Genomic DNA, 6,357 nt, shown 5'->3' with positions numbered 1-6,357 from the left:
CAGAGGCCAAGATACCTTGGTAGAGGGAAGAGCCCCCTGGAGGCCTGGGGGCCTGTGTGGGAGCCTGAGGGAGGAGCCTGCAGGCTGGGACGGATCGGAAGCCAGAGTGGTTCCCTTTGTGTTCTAAGGGCTCAGTCCAGCCTGGGCAGGGGAGGGTGGCTAACCCAGTGGGGGTGACTTTGCTCATTGGATAGAAGCTTTTAAGGTTGCAACAGGGATGGGGTTATCCAGGGCAACATTTCTGGATCCAGTTCCTGCTAAATAAATGACCCTTGGGGAATTGGTAGCCCGGAGCTGTGAGTTTGGGTTTCTCCTGGTAACGAAACGTCCAGTCCAGGGGTGACTGGTATGCTCTAGGACTTTTCAGTTTCTAGAGAGTTCCGACATGGTAATAGGAGGCAGCAGTGCTGCCACGGGCTGGAAGTCAAGGAGGCTTCAACAGCATCCAGTTAGCTCTACTTGGGCTAGGGACCAACACCGGCCTGAACTCATTTGACCTTGAAAGAAAGGATTTATGGCCAGAATACAGCTCAGCTTTGGTTTTCCTGTCTGGCTGACAGGAAATACTGCTGTTCCTAGTCCAAGGGAGGGAGAGAAGTCAAATCAGTTCTTTGATTTGTCACTCTTTAGAGAGGTGGTGCTGGGGCTCCTATCAATTGGATGTCAAATCCATGGTATCTTGTTTTGGTTAATGGGAGTTGACAGGTGGTGGTGGATCATGTTTCCATAAGAGGCATTTTTTAAAAATATATTTTATTGAAGTATAATTGAATTACAATGTGTTAGTTTCTGCTGTACAGCAAAAGTGACTCAGTTATATATATATATTCTTTTTCATGTTTATAAGAGGCATTTTGTAACGTGATCAAACCAACCCCAAAAAACTATGATCGCGATAAGGAAAACAAGGATGCTGGGAGAGAGCAGTATCCCATTTATTAAAGTCATTCTTTTTAAGACGGAAAGAGACACGAATAAGGGGAAAAAAATGGGAATGAGAGGTCAGGTGATTTCCTAAGCCTTCAAAGTTAGTATGATTTCCTCCCCTTTCATTGCGCTTTACTACATCCCTTGTATATCTGGACTTAATTGTAGATTCCATATTACGCACAGTTGGCTTGGTCAGGCTAGGCCTCAAAACCAAGCTGCAGCTGCGGCTGTGTTGGTGAGGAGATGCAGCGTGAAGCAAACAGTCGAGCCAGCCCTGGGGTAGGGGACATCCCCGAGAGCCAGTCCCTGGCTCCAGGATATTGGCTGGACAAGGGGTTGAGTTTTAGGCTTCTCAAAATTTCAATAAACCAGTTGGAAGAAAAGGGCCACAACAGGGTAGCTGATTCACCTGGGAAAATCCAAACCACCTGACTGACAAGTGGTGGAGAGGAGGCGGTGCCAGTGGGAGCAGCTGCCTGGAAAGGAGAACCAGGTAAGAGCAGCCGGGCTGGAGGTTGTGCTTGCTGAAGGGGACAGATGAAAGCCACAGCTAAGTTCCTTCTGGTACGCATGTCTAGGAAGCCAGTGTATGTCCTCCATGTCACCAAAGTGTGACCACGGTTCACTCAGTGAGGTTATTCTCTGTGGCTGTTTCTCGGCACTGCGCTCTGGACCGCCCTGGTGAGTTGCTTGGTCCTGTGAAAAGCCACCTCTTTCTCTTGCAGAGGTGAGCGTGATATTTTCCTTCCTTTACAGTTGCCCCAAGGGCAAGGGTATTAATGGCCCAGTTTTTTAAATTCTTGATATGCTAATCCCATCTGTAGAGTAGCTACCACTTCAGCAAAGAACTGTGTCAGCTCACAGAGCTATCAACTCGGAAAAGTTTAAAAAACAAGATTAGAGTAGGTGAGAGCCCTGAACTAGGACTGAAGAGAGCCGAATTCGATTTCTAATAATAGAGTGTAGTGGATTATGCTTGGGCTCTGAAGTCAGGTTGCCTGAGTTCAAAATCCCGGCTCTGTCAGTAGCTGGTAATCTTGGGCGAGTTACTTCTCTCAGCCTCGGTGTCCTCATCTATAAAATGAGGATAATAGTAGCTTTAACCACATGATGTGGCTGTGAGGACTAAAGGAAATAATGCTTATAATGCACTTGACCTCAGGACCAAGGGAGCACTCAGGTGCCAGCCGTCGTCATCTACATAGAGCACGTGACCAGGGCTGAATCTGCAAGACGGAAAAATCGGGCTCCTGCGGCCGTCTCCGGACTGCGTGAGGGTGGACTTCTCGGTCTCTCACAGATGCTTCCCACCCCTGAGATGTGCCCTCCCTGTACAAGGCAGGGTGAATAAAGAGACGGCAGGGGACCGACCCCAGAACTGGAGTGACACACTCCAGGGTTCCAAACCGGAGAATGTACCTTAGATCTGTTGTCAGCCGGAGTGAGACTGTGTCATCCCCTCCCTCTGCTACTCAGTGGCATCTCTAAACTTTGGACACTTGGTGCTCTGCCTGGCAGAATTGTTCAGAAGCCTCCACAGTGGTGTTACTTAAAGTGGATCCTTGGCCATGCCCTGGGGGTGCTTGTTAAGAGGATTCCTGGGCTCCTGCTCCTCTGACCTGCAGCATACCACGGCCCACCAGCCAGAGTCGGGCTGTTTAACAAGCTCTCCCAGGTGGGTCTCATGCACTCAGCAAAGTAACTCCCAACAGCAAAGTAACCCAGGGAACAAAAGGAAGCTGTTGGGGAAAGTGAGTCACAGCTGAATTAGCCAGGTGGGTCTGAGACCTCGCTCTTTAAGGCTGCACTTGGAGAAAGGGGGCGTAGAGGGGCTTGTTAAACAGTCCTATTAATAGCACTGCCTTGAGGGTGTTTCCCTTCTCCCCGTGGGGCTCCAACACTAGTGAGGGCTGCCCCGCCACCTGTTTTTGAAGCCCCAAGCAAGGGTGATACTATGGGGCAGCACCCATTTTTATGCCACACACTGGCTGTCCTCTGTCACTAGGCAGGTTTATAAGCCAGCCAGAGCAAGGCTATCTCTCAGGCCTGTTTGCCAGGCTCCGTTCTGGACAGCCTCCGGGAACATGAAACTAGAACTTTTCTTTGCTCAAAACAGTTTCTCTAGCCTGAGGAGGAAACCCAGGTAGGGAAAAGGAGTTTACCAGCCTCTACATTTGGATGCACAGTGGAAAAACCATGGTAGGAACTAGGACCCTTCTGAAGCACTGCTGGATCATGAATGGGCAAAGACAGTGTCCTTCAGTTGTGGGGTTCGATAGTTTGGGGTTTACTAAGGCATGGGCTTAATTAATACAGCCCCACACTTGCCGCGAGAAGGGGGTAAACAAAAATATTTTCTAGTTCATTTCTCAGGTAGAGAATCAAATTGGCCAAATACTCATTCCCGGACCAGGTTTGAGAAGCAGGCTTAGCTGTACGCAGGCCTAATGGCAGCAGGCCCCTGCTCGAGTTCTGGAGGCTCTCCCAGCAAACATCACCCAGCTGGTAAGTGTTGTCATTGCTCCGTTAGGGTCAAGGTGGGGACAGGAAGCCTGAACGCTTCAGAACCAGTGCCTGGGTGGGTCAGGCTCTGAGCCCACCTATCTGGACTGGCTCTGGGTGACACTGCCGTGGTTTCCTGAGGCATCAGGACAGCAGTAGCACGCAGTGCCATTGTGAGGTGTGAAGGCATAAGTTGGAAAGCCTGGCACTTTGGAAGGACTCACATGTAACAATTCTTGGGTCTATCTGCCGGCCGGCATGGGTCCTGGCCACGCAAACATTTGAGTTTTGTTGAAATATGGAGTGAATAAACCCTATCCTTCAGTGTGTTCAAATCCTCACAAGAAAGGGGCAGTAAATATATGTTGAATACCAAAGGCTGTGGTAACAAACAGGCTTTGCTTGACTTCTGAAGGGATTCCAGCAAGACATAATCTGTTACCATTTGAAAATATCTCAACTTAGGAAATGAAATACATGGAGTCATCAATGGCTCGGAGGTGGCAGGGACAGAGCCAGGGCTAAAGGACAGTGGCCAGCGGCTTTGGACCAAAAGGCCACACAGCAAGGCCAGCCAGCTGAGAGGAGGAATGTCAGTCACATCCATAGCAGGCTGGTGGGAGACTTCAGGTAGGGGAACTCTGGTTCAAATGACTTGACTGTTTCCCAACCAGGTAGTGAGTCCAGGGCCCTCTCCTTTGCAGAGAGCTGCCATGAACGGTTCGGCAGGCCTTTCCATCTGGGAGCTCCCATGAGGCCAGGTGTGGTCTTCGTGCTTGCTACTGCACCCCAAGCACAGTGCCTGGCCTGTCACAGGCACCACACACAGACACAAGCATGTGTGTATGTTCATCTCTGAGCACTGTTAGGTCAGTCCTGAGGGTGCGTCTGCATGAGGTCAATCCATGGGTATTTGACTGGCACGTATTCTCAGCCCAGCCCTGTGCCAGGCACTGGGGAGATTCAGGGCACCTAATAAAGCCTAGGCCCTGCCGCCAAGAAGCTTAGAGGAGTTGGAGACCAGACTCATGCACGTGGCACAAGTGTGCATGTCCGGGCTACAATGCCAGAGGAGTTCAGAGGCTGGGGCCCTTGACGAGAGAGGGCTGGCAGGTGGGAGGGGCAGGGAACAGGGCCAGGTCATCGCTTCTCAAGCTCTTGCTGCGCTCCCCTTCCTGCCCGAACAGAACCAGCCCCGGGCTTCCGGTGCAGCCGGCAGAGAAGCTGGGTGGAGGCTATGGGTGAAAGGAAGGTGGGCCAGAGCCTCCCCCCTGCACGGGCTGGCTAACCATTCACATCCCACCACGTAGACTGGCCACCGTGGGATCCAGGCCCAAGGCAGCCACTGCTCTCGAGACGGAGGGGAGGGACTCGAGGGGTGGAGACCAGTGAAGCGTTCGCCTTCCTTGGGAGCATGGTGCAGGTCTCCAGGGTACTCATGTCATCACCCCCGTCATCATCCCCCTCACAGAGGGGCCACTGCAGGGCACTCACCACGCTCCTGCCAGGCACTGGTCAGCACGCCTGGGCAGCAGAGTCCCTGCAGCCCCAGGGTGCACCCAGCCTTCCCCTTGAGAGAGCTGTGCCACTGAGCCTGCTCTGACTCTGGTAGCTGAAGTCCCAGGCTCCTGTCACCCGCTTTGTCTCATCGGCCCAGGCCATCACAGGTACAGCAGATGGCAACATGAGGTCCCACATCCAAGATAACAAAAATGCAATACCTTTTATTATGGAAAGAATTTAATGTGACCAAAGGTTGTGAGAGTAGAATACTAAACCCTAATGTAGGGACTTCCCTGGTGGCGCAGTGGTTAGGAATCCGCCTGCCAATGCAGGGGACACGGGTTCGAGCCCTGGTCTGGGAAGATCCCACATGCCGCGGAGCAACTAAGCCCATGCACCACAACTACTGAGCCTGCGGTCTAGAGCCCGTGGGCCACAACTACTGAGCCCACGTGCCACAACAACTGAAGCCCGTGCACCTCGAGCCCATGTTCCGCAACAAGAGAAGCCACTGCAATGAGAAGGCTGTGCACCACAACAAAAGAGTAGCCCCCGCTCGCTGCAACTAGAGAAAGCCCGCACTCAGCAACAAAGACCCAACACCGCCCAAAAAAAAAAAAAAAAAAAAAACCCTAATGTACCCATTACCCAATGTCAACGATTACCAACATGCAATACTTCTTGAAAGAAAAGGGATGGAAAATGCATTATTATGAAAAGTAAGAAAGTGTGGGTATGGCAAAGGGACACGGAGCCAACTGAAAGAGCTCCTGATGGCCAAAGCTGGAACAATTTGAGCATTAAAATAAACATAGTATTGGAACACTGATACATAACCCAAAGTATAAAATAAATATTCATGAGTGCATACTGATATAAATGATTGAATAAATAAATGGAGCATAGACAAACCTCCCAAAAAGAATTCCAAATAATTGATGTAGCTACTCTACCCTCAAGGATGTGGGGCATAACTCCCCATCCCTTAAGTGCGGGCTGTGCACACGGACTTCCTTCTAAAGGGAACAGCAGGGGAAGGGGAAGAAAGAGGAACCTTATGGTGGGGAAACCTGACAAACCTCAGCCAGGTGGCCAGGGTTAACAGCATTACTGATGAGCCATGTTGATAGCATGTACCATTGATAGGATGTGATCAGAGGGCACTTGACCTCTGTGGTGTTCCTCCCCCCAAATCCAGTCTAATCAGAAAAAATTGACACAAATCCCAGTTGGTGGACGTTCTGCAAAATACTTAACGAGTCCTCAAAACTGTCAAGGTCACTCAAAGCAAGGAAAGTCTAAGGATGTCACAGCCAAGAGCAGCCTAAGGAGACATAATGACTAAATGTAATGAGGTATCTTGGATGGGATCCTGGGGCAGAGAAAGGACATCAGGATTCTTAACAAAGTATGCACTTTAGT

This window comes from Balaenoptera acutorostrata, chromosome 3 (genome assembly GCF_949987535.1).
Source record: "Balaenoptera acutorostrata chromosome 3, mBalAcu1.1, whole genome shotgun sequence".
NCBI lineage: Eukaryota > Metazoa > Chordata > Mammalia > Artiodactyla > Balaenopteridae > Balaenoptera > Balaenoptera acutorostrata.
The sequence above is the reverse complement of the archived record's forward strand: the minus strand, read 5'-3'. Positions refer to the sequence as shown.